The following is a 20,417-nucleotide window of genomic DNA, read 5'->3' as shown; positions in this document are numbered from 1 at the left end:
CTGTAATACACATTCGCTGTCCATTTCATTGCATATTAATTTTTGTTCACAGTGAAAAAATGCAGCCAGGAATATTATACTCTACTAGTTTTACCTGGTACATATCTTTTTTTAAAACACTCCGAGGGGGTCGGAATTACCCTGGTATAATCTCGGTAGTAGTCGGAATTATACGGGATGTGTAGTCGGAATTTACCGGAATGGGGTCGGGTTTATCCTGATCGGCACTAGCCAATAAAATGAGAATATATAAAAGAAACAGGCACCAATTGGCTAGAGTGGACCACTACTGATTAGAATATGCATGTCGACGCTATGGGAAACAACAGGATCAATGTTTTGGAGTGGGAGTACCTTCTACAAGTGTGGTGCGTCCATAAGGGCGATTCGTCCACTAAAAATTCGTCCACTGTTGAACTCGAGATGATTCGTCCCCAACTAAAAATTGTTCTTGGACAATTCGTCCACTATAATTGTTTTTGTATTAGTTATTTACCGTATATTTTATCCACGGACTAAGTAAATGTACGGACGGCAGAAGGAGGGTTACCAAGTATGATGGGGACAATTTGATAGACATAGTCTATTATAGTTAATAAATGACATTTACAGATGAATGCATATTTGATGTTGATGAAAAATAAAATGAAAAAGAAGACAACACATTTTTTTTTTTTTTTTTTTTTTTTGCCACAAAGCACATGCATACATGTAGGGGAGGGCGGGGGCAATACGCACCCCTTAAGGATGTCTTGTGATTTTATGGATGTAACAGATGATAGAACTTGGCTGGAACTTGTTGGCGGAATGGAGATAATATCGTTGTTCATTAGTTGGCAATCTAATTAAAATTAGCTCCACTATTACATGTGGATCTAACACCAGTCAGTTGGAGCTCATGTCCACCAATCAAAACCTTACTTGCAGAATCCTGCCAGTGATTTAAAAATAATTTGAAAACATTCCGAATTATCCTACAGTGGGTATACGACATGTTTCGTGTGAATTACGAATGCCTTAAAATATGTTTTATTTTATAAAATAAATAATTTGTAATGTAAAACTGAAGGCTGATTTAGTTGGGGTTTTTTTTTATAAATAAATAAATAATTTTTAATGTAAAATTGAAGACTGATAACCCACCCCGTACGTATTGGTATGGTTCAATCTAATTAAAATTAGCTCCACAATTACATGTGGATCTAACACCAGCCAGTTGGAGCTCATGTCCACCAATCAAAACCTTACTTGCAGAATCCTGCCAGTGATTTAAAAATAATTTGAAAACATTCCGAATTATCCTGAGGGTATACGACATGTTTCGTGTGAATTACGAATGCCTTAAAACATGTTTTATTTTATAAAATAAATAATTTGTAATGTAAAACTGAAGACTGATTTTTTTTTTTTTTATATAAATAAATAAATAATTTTTAATGTAAAATCGAAGACTGATAACCCACCCCGTACGTATTGGTATAGTTCGCTGTACTGCGGCCACTAAAATAGACTCGCCCGATATTTTTAGAATTTGTATGCTCCCAAATAACGTTATAAAAGGCGAAGTGTGATTGGTTAATATTTAAATTATTATTTCGGTATGCAGTACTCTTTGTAGACTTAGGTAAAAAACAGGCTTCACCGAGGAATCGAAATTCAGCCAATCAGAACACGGCTCCCACTCGGTGTTACTTCTTGTTTATGAAGTGTCTGCTAGTCGGTCCGCGCTAACTAAATGGCTTTTTTCCAAATTCCGCCCACTTCAAACTTACCCCCCCCCCCCCCTGCTCCGGAGTCAGTCACTGGCGAAGTCAGAGGCTAATTCCGCAGTGGGCGTGCCTGAACCTTCGTGGATAGGGGCACGTAAATATAGTTACCCATACCCACCCATAAATTATTATTTACAGAGGAAATGTTACCTGGAGATTGGGGACTATGCAGTGTTGTTAGTTTTAAATCACTGGCAGGATTCTGCAAGTAAGGTTTTGATTGGTGGACATGAGCTCCAACTGGCTGGTGTTAGATCCACATACAATTGTGGAGCTAATTTTAATTAGATTGGGTATGGTTCGCTGTACTGCGGCCACTAAAATAGACTCGCCCGACATTTTTAGAATTTGTATGCTCCCAAATAACGTTATAAAAGGCGAAGTGTGATTGGTCAATATTTAAATTATTATTTACAGACGAAATGTTACCTGGACATTGGGGACTACGCAGTGTTGTTAGCAATCCGATTAAAATTAGTTCTACTGGTCTAAATAAGGCATTCGTAATTCACATGAAACATATCGTATACCCTCAGGATAATTCGGAATGTTTTCAAATTATTTTTAAATCACTGACAGGATTCTGCAAGTAAGGTTTTGATTGGTGGACATGAGCTCCAACTGGCTGGTGTTAGATCCACATGTAATAGTGGAGCTAATTTTAATTAGATTAATTAGTTGGTTACTTCGAACGACGTCACGTTATGGTATTTTTGACATAAATGACGAAATTTTCATCTGTTGCGCATTGACTACTAGTATTATCTTCCGACGCAAACTTCCTAGTAAAAACAACGAAAATCATATACGAGCGTGTGGACGAAATGTGTACAGTAATACAGCAATCGCAATGTAGAAATGGTAATTTAGCAAGAGTTTACTTACTAGCTTTGTTTTCTAAATAATATGTGAGAATTATAGGTGTGACTGAAGAGCAATTTTAATAACAACATATCAATAAAGTACTAGCCTATAATGGACACAGACAGACAATAACAAGTTGATAGTGCCACTGAAATTGTGTTTGTTTCATATACTAGTAGTTTACAACAAAACGAAAATAATTAACCATTTCAATGGCTAAGAAATAACATTTTAGATTTATTGGTCTAAATGTTGTAATCGAGTGGACGAATACTGTCCGAGGTGAGTGGACGAATTGTACGGTGGACGAAACGTCCAGAGGACGAATCGTCTGGAAAGCAAATAATTTATTCTAAAAATAGCAGCAGGCGATACCCTGCATGTAAAACAACTGTTTTGAAATTACTTTCGACAACGTAACTTGAAGGTTTGGGTTTTTTCTCTTCTTTTTTTTTTGGGGGGGGGGGGGGGGGGGGGGGGGGGGGGGGATGGGGGGGGGGCTTGTTTTTTTTAATGTTTTTTGTTTGTTTGTTGTTGTTGTTTTGGGGTTTGTTTGTTGTTTTGTTTTTTTGGGGGGAGAAGAAAAAGAAGAAAGGCTAACCAATATTGGCTTGACCTAAAAGGAAAGACGATAATAAAATGTTGCTATTTGCAGGTACAATTTGTAAAAATATTAGCCAGAATATAAATAAAATAGCGCAACAGCAGAGAAGAATCAATTATCTACTCCGCAGGGATCGAATAACAATACATTTTATCGATTGTTATCTAACCTAATAAACTATATATTTTATTACTGTTTTCATTAGCAGTATTAGTAACAGTTATATATTTTATTACTGTTTTCATTAGCAGTATTAGTAACAGTTATATATTTTATTACTGTTTTCATTAGCAGTATTAGTAACAGTTATATATAAAAGCTAAACTGTTTAGTGTTGTGTGGTTGGCGGGTTGGGATTCGGTGTGTGTCGTAGCCCAGTGGTAAAGCGCTTGCTTGATGCGCAGTCGGCTGGAGATCGATCCCCGTCGGTGGGCCGTTTCTCGTTCCAGCCAGTGCACCACAACAATGTAGCGGGTTTCCCCTCTAAAACTATGTCAAAATTACCAAATGTTTGACATCCACTAGCCGAAGATGAATAAATCAATGTGCTCTCTCTCTCTCTCTCTCTCTCTCTCTCTCTCTCTCTCTCTCTCTCACACACACACACACACACACTGGTATATTAAAGGTCATGGTATGTGCAGTCCTGCCTGTGGGATGTGCATATAAATGATACCTTGCTACTAATGGGGAAAATGTAGCAGGTTTCCTAACTATATGTCAAAATTACCAAATGTTTAAACTTTATCTGGACCATCCTAGAAACTCGATGAATTCGCACCCTGATCTCAGTCTGGCACGGTCTAAAAACACCCACGCACTCCCTAAAAAATTGTCTGCACATTTCATTTCAGCTTTTATCTGGGCTGTTTGTCCAGGACAGTGGTTTAGTTGTTAGTGCTTAGTGAGAAACGAGGGTGAAATGGTCTTACACCTACCCATTGAGTCGTTAAAACTCGTTCTGGGTGGGAGCCGGTACCTGGCTGCGAACCCAGTACCTACCAGCCTTATGCCCGATGGCTTAACCACGACACCGCCGAGGCCTGCACTCCCAGTACTTCCCAGCCTTGATTTAGACCGTGACGGCTGAACTACGCATAATACAGAGGCCTGTAATGCAGTCACATTAACATCGTGTACATGTATAGGGTATTGCGTGTAGTTAATAGTTTTGTGTTGAAAACTGGGAAATCACTGTATCATGACTTTGCAGAAATAAATTCCTTTTATCTGGGCTGTACTTATCGGGGTTGTATCATAACTGACAGAATGTGTTTTCGGCGGGAAGATAATAAAAAATAATAAAAAATATAATGACATGAAATATTATAGATTTCTACAGCCTCGAGTTAAATTATGTGTAGGCTTAGCTGAGGCGGGATCTAGCCCAGTCGGTAGATCGCTTGCCTGGGGTGCTTTGGTTACAAGGTTCGAATGCTTTCAGTGGAAGGAAGGAAGGAATGTGTTATTTAACAACGACACATTCAACATATTTTAATTATGAACATATTGTTAAGAACAGACAGATAATGAGAGAAGAAACCCGCTGGGACCACGCAATGGGCTACTCTTTCCAATTAGCAGCACAGTACATACCACAGCCTTTGTTGCACCAGTGGGGAGCACTGGCTGGAACGGTCCCTCTCAGTTGATCCATTCTCTGACTGAGTTTTTTTCCAATCCTAATCGACTGACATATCAAAAGCCGTGGTATGTGCTGTCAAGTCTGGGAAAGTGCATATCAATGATCTCTTCCTGCTATCATGAAAACATGTTTTAAAAATGAATCTGGTTACTTTCCACTAAGACAGTGTGTCAGAAATACCAAATATTACACACCCAACAGTCGATGATTATTAAATCAATATGCTCTAGTGGTGTTGCACTGGCGTGGGGGGGGGGGGGAAGGGTTATGTCCCCCCCACCCCCACACACACACACATTTTCCAGATATTTTGCTTTATATTAAATTTTGCTTTATAATAATGTAAAAGTGTGTAAATATAAAAGTGTGCCCCCACCCCACTTTTTGGCACCTTCCTGCGCCACTGTGTTGTTAAACTAAACAAACGTCAGTGCTAACATATAATTAAACCCTGTCCAGGGTCGGATCCAGAAAATATTTTGCGTGGAGGGGGGTAACGAGAAAAGAGCACGTGGACCAACTCGTCAAACGAGCATCCCAGTGAAGACCAGATTAAAAGGGGGATAGGCACTTTCATATTTTTAGGGAGCGGACCCCTCCTGGATCGGCCCCTGTCATGTTGATGGGTGTGTCGAGAACAGCGTTACTGAACCATATCTTTTACTTAACTATGCATTCAACGCGCTTTATATGTATATTGAAAAGCAAAACACACTATAGTGGGTCAGGCACAAGAACGTATTTGTGTCACTAAAAGCTAGTCATGTATGCAGTATTTTTAATAAGCTTATATATCCTATTTTATGCTATGGCTGTGAAGTATGGGGTTTTACCTCAGGATTGTATTTAGAAAGAATGCATTTGAAGTTTTGTAAACAAATGTTAGTTGTGAAACAAAACTGTCAGAATGGTTTTGTGTATGGTGAATTGGGAAGATATCCGTTGATATTAAATAAAAACTATCGAATTATTAAGTTTTGGTTAAAAATTATTAAAGCATCTGATAAAAAATATATTAAAATATGCTATAATATGATGTTACACGACATTATTGAATCTCCTAACAAGATTAATCGGGCTATGTATGTTAGAAATTTGTTGAATGACATTGGATTTTCAGAAGTATGGAACAACCAGGGTGTTACAAATGAAGTTTTTTTGGGATTTTTTTGTCAGCTTTACGGCAACGTTTACAAGACATATATGTACAAGGTTGGAGGTCACGATTAAATGAATCCTGTAGAGCTTCCTTATATAAACATTTTTTACAATTATTTAGTTATAAGCAATATTTGGATCATGTTTATGTTGAGAAATTTAGGAAACAAGAAGATGGAACAAGCTTAACCCTATTTTATTAGAAGACAGAACGTGTCATATATGTAATGACATAGAGGATCAATATTATTTTGTACTTGTCTGTCCACTATGATACATTTTGTATGATAGCATACGAAAACAGTATATTCCACAATATTTTAGAAAATACCCTAGTATGTTCAAATTCATAGATTTGTGTAACAATAATAATGCTCAGTTATTAAAAAAAATAGCTCTATATTGTTTTAAAGGGACAGACCCTAATTTCAGCCCATGAAAATGCACACTAAGTTTGGTTAATCTACACGCCATTAACACATTTGGATAAGGTTACAACTGAGTGAAATATGAGTCTGTGACTTTGAAATGGTGAAATACCGTCTAAAAATAGACTAAACCTCAACTCCATAACTGTTACTTGTCAGACGCACGATCGTTTTTCTAAAATATGAGAAATGCATTTTGTGATATTAGAAACACCAGGATGACCAAAAACACTTCGAATGTACGGAAATGGATAATCTAAACAACAAAATCTAAGTAAAGTATTATTTTAGTTAACAGAACAGAACAGAAGAGAACAGAACTTTATTTACTCTCATGGCCCCCATTCGGTGGCATCAGAGGAACATAAATAATAATAAACATACAAATTGTCAAGATGATTTCAGAAACATATATACCACAATACAAACAGATGAGCAGCTAAATATTAAAAACAGTTAAAATTACACGTAAGTCAAGAAGCACAAAATTGTTTGTTAATAATTGATATAAACTTACACATTTTTTTAAGAACACTAATACGTTTTGAGCTGAAGAGTTGCTAGAATTTGTATATATTTGGTCTATTTACATAGTATTTGTTAAGATATTTTAATCTTTCTTGTCTAAATGTTTTGCATATAAATATATAATGAAATTCATCTCCAACAATATTGCTATTACAAAACGTAGTTTCTATTTTCATATAAAATATTTGTCCACCTCCCCTTTTCAACTGGTAAAAAGTGATTTGAAATTCTAAATCGAAAAAATGTTGTGTACATTGTTTTATACAGAGTGTTAAAATATGATTCTAGTTCCAATTATTCTTTAAATATTCTATAAGTAGTTCCTTTGCTGATCGTAAAGATGTCATTTCTCCATCTTTGTAGATACTGATCAGACAGTCTTCTCTTCACAACTCTTTTTAACCACTCCACTGATTTAAATGACTGCTGGTCCCAAACGTTATTCAACCCAAGCTGGTAAAATAGATCTCTGATGTTAATTATCCATTTATAATGCGTACTGAATTGAATAAAATCGTAATACATTATTTGGTAAGCCTTTACAGATGGTATTAGGCTTTTAGCCGTTAACAGTCGTGACCAAAAGCAAATTATTCTTAGATGTATTTTCAGAGATAGAGGTGTTCTTCCATATTCACCATATAACATATATATTGGAGTACTTTTCCTGACAGGCGCTAAATATCGTAAAAATTGAATATGAATCTTTTCTATAATATTTATATTTTCAAATCCCCAAATTTCACAGTCATATAGTAATATAGGAACAACTATTGCATCAAACAGCTGAAGTCTATATTCTATCGACAAAGAAAGTTCATTTGACTTTTTTAAAATGTAAAACATGGCTTTTTTTGCCTGTTGTGTTAAATGTTTCTTGCATAAATTAAATTTGTTACTTTTTTTCAAACCAGATACCTAAATATTTGTATTCATTCATGTTTTCTAGTATTTGATTACCCAAATAAAATATGTTCTTATAATCTTTCTTTATTCCCCCAAATATCACAATCTTGCTCTTTAATGTGTTTATCGACAGGTGCCATGTTTTACAATAAGTATCATAAGCATTTAATACTTTTTGAAGTTCATCTCATTTCTAGCTAATAATACAGTATCATCTGCATACGACATAACAAATATAGTTAATCCAATATTCAAATATATATCAAAATCAAATGCATTGATAGTTATACCTGTACATTGTTGATGTTGTAAAAATTCTTCTAGATCATTTAAATACAATGAAAATAAAAGAGGTGATGAATTTTCTCCTTGCCTCACTCCTATATTACATGGAAAAAAATCTGAAAATTTATCATCTTTCCTAACGCATGACTTAATACCACTATACATGTTATGAAATATTCTGAACATTTTCCCATCTATGTTGTATTTCAATAACTTACACCAAAGACCAATTCTCCACACAGTATCGAAGGCCTTCTTAAGATCAATGAATGCACAATACAACTTTCCTTTTTTTCCTTCTCAGTAATTCAACCAAAGCATAAAGTAGAAACACATGATCATTTGTAGAGTAACCTTTTCTAAAGCCAGCTTGAACTTTTGATAAAATATTGTATTTATCCACATAAGCAGTTAGTCTGCTATTAAGTACATTTGTAAATAGTTTACTGAAACGGCTCTAATAGTAAAAAAAAAAATGTCTTAGTGTTTAAAAACTAGGGTATGTCCCTTTAAACTATTTCAACTAAGAAATAATATATTCTAAACAAAACAAACATAATCTATCTTGGACAGAATGTTGAGGTGTTTGCCCCAGACATCGTGCTTGAACCGTTACTGGACTATAGCAGGCCTGTAAGAGGGATATTTGGGAGAGGGGCGAGGTATTACATTCAGGTGTTTATACGGGGCACAACACAATCCTTCCCCCGCGAAGTTTTAACGTTGGGTCACCTCCGCACACCCGATATCGTGAAATCTGGCGAAGAAAAGATCAATGTTTTACATGGTAATGTTTATAGTTTCTTCTTTCTTCTTTGTTTCCTTCTTTGTTTTGTTGTTCTTCTTCCTTTGAACTTCTTTTATATATTTTATAAAACACAACAAAAGCTTTTAAGTGGAGGACATAGCTCCCCCCTCACTCCACCCACCCCCGTTCCCATGAGCTTGATAAATATATTAATACAGTTGCATTTAAGTTTTCACTTCTGACACGACCCCTCCAACACATACGTGTGTACGTGAGTTAATTAAATAGGTGGTGTTCGAATATGAACCAAGTGGACCTTTTCTATTTTGTTTTTGCACCACCAGAAACTCCATATGTATAAACCTGTATGTTTTAGTTCTGAAAGCGGACCATTTGCTTCGGCGGGGGCGTGGGGGGGGGGGGGGGGGGGGTCCGAACTCCACCCCCAGCCTACGCCCTTGCGTAGGAACGATATCTGGAGTGGGAAGGTGAAGTGGGGGGCATAACTTCTGATGGGGGTGCACAACCTCCACAATAGAGGGCGACACACGCCATATTTTTTATCTTATATAGTGTAGGACAAAAAAGAACTACGTACATTTTCGTCTTCGAGTTGGTAGCTTGTGTCCTCTTCCATCGCCCCTTCCCCTCCATGTCATCTCCCCCCAGTTATCCCCCCCCCCCCCCCCCCCCCCCCCCGTTTCTATGGTTCTGGCAGGATCAGTTCACCGTGCACTTGTCACAATTGGTTACCTGTTACGGTGAGTTCAAAGGATGTGTTGAAGTAAGGAAGGAAATGTTTTATTTAATGACGCACTCAGCACATTATATTTACGGTTATATGGCGTCAGACATATGGTTAAGGACCACACAGATATTGAGAGAGGAAACCCGCTGTCGCCACTTCATGGGCTACTCGTTTCGATTAGCAGCAAGGGATCTTTTATACATGCACCATCCCACAGACAGGATAGCACATACCACAGCCTTTGTTGCACCAGTTGTGGAGCACTGGCTGGAACGAGAAATAGCCCAAAGGGTCCACCGACGGGGATCGATCCTAGACCGACCGCGCATCAAATGAACGCTTTACCACTGGGATACGTCCCGCCCCTAAGGAAGTGTTGAGTGCTAAATGAATCATTTATAATAATGATAACACCGTATATATATATTGTGTATTGCCCGTTCACTGTCAGCGGTAGTTCGTTTATAATAATGATAACACCGTATATATATTGTGTATTGCCCGTTCACTGTCAGCGATAGTTCGTTTATAATAATGATAACACCGTATATATTGTGTATTGCCCGTTCACTGTCAGCGGTAGTTCGTTTATAATAATGATAACACCGTATATATATATTGTGTATTGCCCGTTCACTGTCAGCGGTAGTTCGTTTATAATAATGATAACACCGTATATATATTGTGTATTGCCCGTTCACTGTCAGCGGTAGTTCGTTTATAATAATGATAACACCGTATATATATTGTGTACTGCCCGTTCACTGTCAGCGATAGTTCGTTTATAATAATGATAACACCGTATATATATTGTGTATTGCCCGTTCACTGTCAGCGGTAGTTCGTTTATAATAATGATAACACCGTATATATATTGTGTATTGCCCGTTCACTGTCAGCGATAGTTCGTTTATAATAATGATAACACCGTATATATATTGTGTATTGCCCGTTCACTGTCAGCGATAGTTCGTTTATAATAATGATAACACCGTATATATTGTGTATTGCCCGTTCACTGTCAGCGGTAGTTCATTTATAATAATGATAACACCGTAGATATATTGTGTATTGCCCGTTCACTGTCAGCGGTAGTTCGTTTATAATAATGATAACACCGTATATATATTGTGTATTGCCCGTTCACTGTCAGCGATAGTTCGTTTATAATAATGATAACACCGTATATATTGTGTATTGCCCGTTCACTGTCAGCGGCAGTTCGTTTATAATAATGATAACACCGTATATATTGTGTATTGCCCGTTCACTGTCAGCGGTAGTTCATTTATAATAATGATAACACCGTATATATATACTGAACAAAATAAGAAACTTCCGCTAACTTTGCTTGAACATAACTTGATGAAAACAAACCGAGGGGATAATTGTTATATATGCGTTTAAAGAGTGTTCCATGATGCATCGTTTGGTGCAAAAATCATGGCTATAGGTTAACAGAAACTGGGAGAAATTTTGACCAAGTGTGGTAGGGGTTTAAAGAAAGAAAGAAAGAAGTGTTTTATTTAACGACACACTCAACACATTTTATTTACGGTTATATGGCGTCAGACATATGGTTCAGGACCACACAGATTTTGAGAGGAAACCCGCTGTCGCCACTACATGGGCTACTCTTCCGATAGGCAGCAAGGGATCTTTTATTTGCACTTCCCACAGGCAGGATAGCACAAACCATGGCCTTTGTTGAACCAGTTATGGATCACTGGTCGGTGCAAGTGGTTTACACCTACCCATTGAGCCTTGAGGAGCACTCACTCAAGGTTTGGAGTCGGTATCTGGATTAAAAATTCCATGCCTCGACTGGGATCCGAACCCAGTACCTACCAGCCTGTAGACCGATGGCCTGCCACGACGCCACCGAGGCCGGTAGGTAGGGGTTTATAAAAACCCCACTTAATAACGGGTATGACCATCTCTTGAATTGACCATTGCAGTGCATCGCAGGCGCATAGAATTGACTAAAGTGTTGATTTCGCCTGTGAAATATTGTTCCATTCCTGAATGAGCGCTTGACGAAGTTCGTTGACGTTAGCGGGTGGGTTGGGACGACGCCTCAATCGTCTGTCCAGACTATCCCAGACATGCTCGATGGGGTTGAGATCAAGACCTTTAGCGGGCCAGTCATCAATGAAATCAATGTTATTTGTCCTAAGAAAATGTAGTGTCTCTAGCTGTATGAAAGGTGGCATTATCATGCTGAAAAATCGAGATGTTGGCGTTGTTATGGAACAGAGGAATGACGCGATGAGCGAGAATGTCTTCGCGGTAACGTTGAGCATTTAAATTGCCATGAATGACAATTAGTGGTGAACGATAACCATGGGCAATGGCTGCCCAGACCATGACACAACCCCCACCCCCAAAACGATCTCGTTCAAGAACACAACAGTACCATAGCGTTCATTTCTTCTACGGTAGACGTGCACCCTGCCATCACCACGTTGTTAAGAAAATCTGGATTCATCCGAATAAAGAACGATATTCCAGCGTCGCCGTATCCAACGAGTGTGTACACGTGCCCAATTAAGACGATTTAGACGATGACGTTGCGTTAAAACGCATCCGACGTAAGGACGTCGTGCATGTAAACCGTTCTCTCGCAGACGATTACGAACAGTTTACCCACTGATTCGGTTATTGTGAAGTCCAGGTGTGTTAGCAGCAGTAGCAGTGACAGTTTGGAATCGATTGCGCAAATGCGTGTTCATGATATAGCAGTCTTGACCACGCGTTGTAACACGCGGACAGCCACGACATGGCAAGTCGTTGGTGCTTCCTGTCGTTCGAAATCTTATGCGAAGATTTCGTATCGCTCGACTGGAACTCGCAACATGCCTTGCAACGTCTTCTGTCGACATGCCAGCATCAAGCATGCCAGTCGCCCGTTCGCGTAAATTATCGGGTATTCTTGGCATACTAAAAATGCTACAATGTAAAAAACGTTAATTTTTTTACAAATTTTGAAGCGTTTTCGTTCACTTGACAACAATGTCAGTAAGACAAGTAAAACAAATTGACCGAATACTACACGGGACATGTCGAACCATGCATGCACGTGCAAATTGAATTTCACGTTGTCGACAATTAACAGTGCAAAAATAATCGATAAAATTCATGAATCCTGATAATACAGCTCAAGGCTAATACTACCTATATAATTTCATTACACAATGAATTCTTTAACACAACAAGTACTATATGTACAAATCGGAATAATGATAACACCGTAGATATATTGTGTATTGCCCGTTCACTATCAGCGGTAGTTCGTTTATAATATAAGACCGTAGATATATTGTGTATTGCCCGTTCACTGTCAGCGGTAGTTCGTTTATAATATAACACCGTAGATATATTGTGTATTGCCCGTTCACTGTCAGCGGTAGTTCATTTATAATAATGATAACACCGTAGATATATTGTGTATTGCCCGTTCACTGTCAGCGGTAGTTCGTTTATAATAATGATAACACCGTAGATATATTGTGTATTGCCCGTTCACTGTCAGCGGTAGTTCGTTTATAATAATGATAACACCGTATATATTATATTGTGTATTGCCCGTTCACTGTCAGCGGTAGTTCAGTTGTAGGGGAAACTGGGGACCGATGAGCTATGGGGACCTTTGAGCCACCCCATATAACTACTGACTGCAAAACAGTGGTGACATCTATCCTCTGTCAATGCAACTACTATATATGTGACCTTCACCCATATTGTTTAGAGAGCTTTGGAGCAGACGATCAACAAAGCAGTTAAAAAAATACGTTTTTGACTACCTTGAGTAATTTTTGTGTGTTTTGGTTACAGTTTAATATTGAGATGATAATATATATTTCATAGACCCTGTAAAGGTTTGTGTTTTTTGTTAATAATCTCTCTTGATTTCTAAATACAGTTTTAGTCGATCAGCTATGTGGTTCTCTGGTATACTTGGCTAACATAATGACAGTGGTGTTGGGGACCAATGAGTCATTTTCTGTGGGGTCCGATGGGAAGGTGGCTCATTGGACCCCATTGCATTTCAAAGGACACAGAACGACATTTTATTTGATGTTCAACCATCCACCTCAGGGAAATGGGACAGCTAATTCATCCTCTGGTGATCAGCCACAGCCATCCACCAGCACACAGCCACATCCACCAGCACACAGGCACAGCCTTCCACCAGCACACAGCCACAGCCTTCCACCAGCACACGCCACAACCTTCCACCGGCACAGAGGCACAGCCTACCACCAGCACACAGGCACAGCCTTCCACTAGCACACAGCCACAGCCTTCCACCAGCACACGCCACAACCTTCCACCGGCACAGAGGCACAGCCTACCACCAGCACACAGCCACAACCTTCCACCGGCACAGAGGCACAGCCTACCACCAGCACACAGGCACAGCCTTCCACTAGCACACAGGCACAACCTTCCACCAGCACACGCCACAACCTTCCACCGGCACAGAGGCACAGCCTACCACCAGCACACAGCCACAACCTTCCACCGGCACAGAGGCACAGCCTACCACCAGCACACAGGCACAGCCTTCCACTAGCACACAGGCACAACCTTCCATCAGCGAACAAGTTAAATACCTGTAAGAAACCGCATCGCAACTGAGAAGGGCAGCAAAAAAGACAGAGTGCCAGCAAAACGGCGATTGGTAGACGCATACCAAGATAATGTTAAATCCACTGCTGCACGTTTTGAAGAGAGCAGTTCTGAGGAGGAATCAGAAGTTGTACATACTGCCTTTCAGGAGAAAGACCCAGAGCCGGGTGATTATGTGCTCGTTGAATATGCCCGGAAGCGAAGCACTGTTCACTATATCGGTGTAATAACACAACCAAAAGATGACGATGGCGACAATGAAGTCCTATTTCTCAGAAAATCTACCAGGCATACTAAGTCATGTGCATTTATTGAGCGTATCTAGGAAGAAATAAGCTCAGTTGAAGCAGATTTGATTTTGGGAGTTCTTCCTAAACATGTTGCGCAAACCACCAAAAGGCAGACGGGAATCATACAATTCAGTGTCAACTTTGATGGGTTCAGTCTTGAATAAGATTCAGCATTAGGTTAGGATTCTGAAACTACACCGAGTCAATAACACAGTAAACCCTAAAGAGGTACCGAGGTCATTGTTGAAAATGTAATTCACTCCTTTGTTTATTACAGTATGTGCATCTCAGATGACATTTATTGCAGGAATGATAATAAAAAGGATTTACATGTGTGTTGTTTCTCGCAAGTTTCACTGTTTGAGATCATGGCCCACAGAACCCCTGGGTGGCTCACTGGTCCCCTGCTCTGGGACGCGATGAGCCATCGTGGACCCTCTTACATAAGTGTCTCCCATAAAGATGTTGATGAAGATAACCTAGAAAACTCATGTTGTAATCGAGAGCAAGAATTCCTATATAAGCATGAACAGTTTTGCTATCAACAGCTATGAAGGTTTGAGTGAAATGGCCAAATATCTTTAAAATGGTTCATCGGTTCCCAATTTCCCCTACGCGATCTACTCGGTCTACATCTACTCGTCCAGATCTACTCTCTTACTATGTAACTAGAGAACAGGCGCGGAGATTATGGGGGGGGGGGGGGTTGGGTTGGGTATAAACTTCCCGAATTACTCAATTTTCCGAAAAAGCCAGCGTTTATCAGAAGAATCAGGCCTGTAGGAACCGGGGGGGGGGGAGGGGGGGGGGGGAATGGACGGTGGAATATGTGCGAAAATGTACGTGGTTTTTTGTGTACTTTTTTGGTCCTACTCTCTATAAATAAAGATGAAAATCTGGCGTGTGCTCCCCTCCACCGTTCGTTCGTACGAGCCTGACCATATTTATAGTGGATGTATTTATTGTTAGTGAGGGGCGTGTCCTATATGTTGGTCGGCACTGTGCTTCAGGGGAAGATCACCGTATTCTAATGTCTGTTGATCTACTTTTGTGGGTTCTCTTCAGAGGCGGATCTAGGGAGGGGGGGGGTCTCAGGGGCTCGCCCCCCTAACTTTTGCGATAGTTATAATTTTATTACATATTAATTTTCATTTTATTTACGATCCATCTCCAAACCTGCCCCAAAGTTCCCTTGGCATTCCACCTCATGTCACTGGGGCCCCCCTAAATGGATTTTCTGGATCCGTCACTGCTCTTTTAGTACTGTCACGGTGTAACATTTACAACTATATTCAAATTTAATTTATATTTTAGCTGTGCATATACGATTCAATTAATTGTTATGATGTCACCTGTCGATTATGCAATAACTTAGTCTAGTTGATTAGGGCTAGGAATCAGACCAATTAATGTGAAACTAACTTACAGCAATCAAGAACAATATGGAATTTTAATTGATGCCCCCAGCTGATACCCGGTCTGCCAACAAACATACTTTTGTTTTATTATGTCAGCAGTTAGCGATTACAATTGATCATGTGACAAAACAATGTGTAGGTGCCGACTGACGACAATTCACAAAGAGGTCTCAGCCTGGGCGTGTTGCCTATGTGAACACTGTTGGCGGGAGATGAATTCCCAAGGAACGTTAATTAAGACTTAACCACTTGAGCCGGATCTTATAAAAGAAAAACAGAAAGATACAGACCCTACAGCTTGTTCTGAATGTGCACGTAAAACCCTATGACATGACATACAGACCCATATAGAGAAGCGAAGCCGGGACCCAAGGACGGAACCTCTGCTGTCATTCCCTTGGGGGTTCTCAGTGGCAGCGTCAACTCTGTCGTTCACCTAAGAGCTTAGACATATATTTGTTTAATCTATATTACCATGTTGTTAATAAGTTAATCAGGAATGTCCGTTTAATTGCACGGCGTTACGTTTCCCAAATAATAATATGTGTTTAAATGTTACTAGCCATTGATTTGACCATTTTTGACATCCCAGCACGAAAAATGCATCGGCTATGGTAAACTATGGTAAAGGCAAAACTTAGTGCTGTTAAACATCAATATAAAACTTCAACAGTTATATAAAAACACAGTGTAAAGAACTGTGTAAAAATACAAATATCAGATAGATAAAATTAAGACATTGTAATAAAAGTTCTGGATGGAATCGAAATGAATCCATCACATTGCTTTGACCAAATATATCTTTTCTAGTTTTTTTTAGATGATTGCACTGCACCAACATGTGGCGTACCGCCAGAGTACACTGACAGTGTTCACATTGAAGTGGAGGATCTTTCTTCAAAATAAATGAATGGGTCAAATATGTATGACCGATGCGAGCACGACTCCTCTATAAAACAGCAACCACTCCAGAGGAGATCCGTTACCGGGCAACACATCTTTCTTAATTCCACACAAAGAAGACCAGTCTACTAAATAAAAACCAGTCTACTAAATAAAAACTAGCATAGTACAAAGCTCATTGGAATAAATAATTTATAGCTGTGATGACTGGCTGAATGAACGCTTAAGGACACCCCGCAAAAACATACATCGGCTATTGGGTGTAAAACAGAAGAAGGTAAGTAGCCTACACGTACTATATGGAAATATTTACATTTAGAATTTATATACACGTAAAACCAGGGTAAAGAGCTGTGGAGAAAAGTATAATACATGGTAAGTATATTTGTAAAATTTGTATACAAATCAAAGTGTTTTTAAAAAATCTAATATTTATCCTGGGTGGAATTTAAAATATTGTACCACATTTCTGTTACCAAATATTTTTCCCCGTCTGCTTCAGCCCGCCAAAATGTGGCACCCAGCCAGTGTACACTGGCAGTGCTCACACTCCGAAGGAGGGTCCTTCTTAAAAGGGACATACCTTAGTTTTTAAATACTACAGCATATGTTTTACAATTTAGAGCCGTTTATGAGCACTGAAATCAAACATTACTTATATTTTATTCTTTAGATTATCCATTTCCGTAGTGTTTCTGGTCATACTGGTGTTTCTAATACCACATCCTGTTCCGCGTCAGGCCACTGATCTTATCAGAGGTCGGACTTGGGGACTGGCGTGTTCGAAACCCTAGCGGTATATGAGCACGTTAAATTGGTTATCTATCTATCACCACAAAAAGCAGTTTTCATAATTTTAAGAACGCACCTGCGTCTGAGAGGTAACGGTTATGGAGTCGAGTTTTAAAGGTCCACGCTTGTGGCACATTGTTAATACACAGTATATAAAACAAATACATAAACATTACAGTATTAAAAAAAAAATAAAAAAAAATACCATCACAGTTATTAATTGTAAAACGCTTGGGGAAAACCCCCCACTGCTCAGTCGATTTGACCCGCACCAGACCTTTGACATAGCATCCGGCGTTCTGTTAGTAGGTCAACATGCCGACAGCAGAGAATGATTTTTTCGTAAAAACAGCTGATTCTTAACGGACGCTAGTTTGGACATTTTGCTCTTATCACATTTGTACATCTACTCTAATGGTACATCGATTGGTGAGGAAGTGGTATAGAATCACGTTAACCTAGTTGCCTACCTACCTTTGAGAAGCAGGACACAAGTTCAGTCCCGACTTTTGAAAGGGGATATTAACATTTGACTGTAATAAAAATATGTGTTCAGATCAGAACGCATTAAAACAACAAGCAGATTAAATAACATTATTTTGACTAATATCACATAAAATAGGGATCTGAATTGATTTAGACAGATCGGTATGATGCAATGCAGATATGAACACATACAAATACTAATACGATTTATCTTGCTACCTACACCCGTTACTACAGGTACCACCCGTTACTACAGGTACCACCCGTTACTACAGGTACCACCCGTTACTACAGGTACCACCCGTTACTACATTGTTTATTAAGCTTTCAAAGAGGCGCGATTATTTCATAACACTTTCTGTGGTGTCCTAGTTACTGGGGAACTGCCGTCATTGTTTAAAAGGTGACCACTGGCAGAGAGTAGAGGTATGATCGCATGCCTGTGTAGACAGTTCTTTTGTTCTTGAATTTCTTGAAACGCCTCACGGGGTCACGTGACTTAGGTCTTGGGGTCGACAGGCGTTTTGGCAAGTGGTGGGGAAAAACGCGACTTTTTATTGCGAATATATTAAAAACAGGTCAATGTTTTATTGATACTTCATATATATTGTAAAAGGTATACGTAGATACCAAACAATAGTGAATTACGTTTTTCAGTTGATCTATTTTTATGGGTATTTCGGTGTTTTAACGTCACTGACTCTTATTTGACTCTCTTTTAACATTATCCAAAAGTGTTACAGGTTTGTATTCTAACCAAACTTAGTGTCCATTTTTACTGGTTGAAACTAAAGTCACTCGTTTAAAATAAATGAATGTGTAAATATGTATGGCCTATGTGTGCACTACACACGACCATCTCCTCCTTCCTGCACACTGATTTTAAATATAGTATTAACAAATTTATCTGTTCGACTTGGCAACATGATTTGGACGGTGCGGTTGCGAACAAGCTTCATGCCATCAAACCGGTCTTGGGAGAGTGGCAGTCCTCCTATGGACAGTGCAGGAAGGATGAAGTAGTCTTGTGTCGTGCACGCATCGGTCATACTTACTTGATCCATTCATTTATCTTGAAGAAAGATCATCCACCTCAGTGTGAGCACTGTCAGTGTCTTCTGACGGTGCGACCCATTTTGGTGGAGTGTAAGCATTTGAAAGAAACTCGAAAAGATATATTTGGTCAGAGAAATGTGATGGAATCATTTCGATTCAATCCAGAATTTGTTTTACAATTTCTTCGAGATACTGACTTTTACACTAAATTTGAATTGTATCTATCTGTGATATTTGTATTTTTGCACAGTTCTTTACACTGTGTTTTTATTTGTCTCTTGAATGTTTATATTGATGTTGATCATCACTTCATGTTTTGAATTACCATAGTTTGACACCCACTAGCCGATGTATTTTTCGTGTTGGGGTGTCGTTAAACATTCATTCATTCATTCATTCCTGCACCGCCTGTAGGATGACTGCCACTATCTCAGGACTGGCTTGTTCGCGACCGCACTGTTCCAAGCATCTTGCAAATTCGAAAAGATATATAGGTTAATATATTTAAAAATCACTGTCGGGCACACCAATACTGGCATGGGGTTATTTCAAAGCAGACTTGGCAGCAGAAAGTTGTCTTTTGCTTGCCCTTAATGCCAACATGGCTGGGTACCCAACAAAATATAACATCTTTATTGGCAATGGATAAAAAGACACACTCTGGTATCACCATCCCTTAATCGTCTTTCCAACCAAGGGATGCTCCAACTCCATTTATTGTAAAGCTTGGAGACACGAAAGTGAGTGTAAAAATAATATATTTTAATGCACGTGAATTCTTAATCTGTTAATCAAGGTCAAAATGGTAGTGATCAGGTGTTCGCGAGAGGTCTATTTATATCACCGAGGAGCAATTGTCACTTGTACCGGCTAGCTTGTTTTAAACCGACAGAACCTAGTTTTTAAACACATTTGTTTCACTATGAGAGCTGTTACTCCTAGGGGAGTGGCGGTCCTCTTTAAGGACGAGCACCAGATAGTGGATCATGGCAGCAGTCACGACGTCGCCTAAAACATCCTTTCCACTCTGCCTTCAGCAGAGATATGATTTTGATAATGAATTACGGTTTTATCATTCACATTTGTCAACTTAAATCACAAATTACTTCTGTTTTATTGTTTAGATTACCCATTACCGAACATCCGACGTCATTCTG

This window comes from Gigantopelta aegis, chromosome 7 (genome assembly GCF_016097555.1).
Source record: "Gigantopelta aegis isolate Gae_Host chromosome 7, Gae_host_genome, whole genome shotgun sequence".
NCBI lineage: Eukaryota > Metazoa > Mollusca > Gastropoda > Neomphalida > Peltospiridae > Gigantopelta > Gigantopelta aegis.
This window is presented reverse-complemented; position numbering follows the sequence as displayed.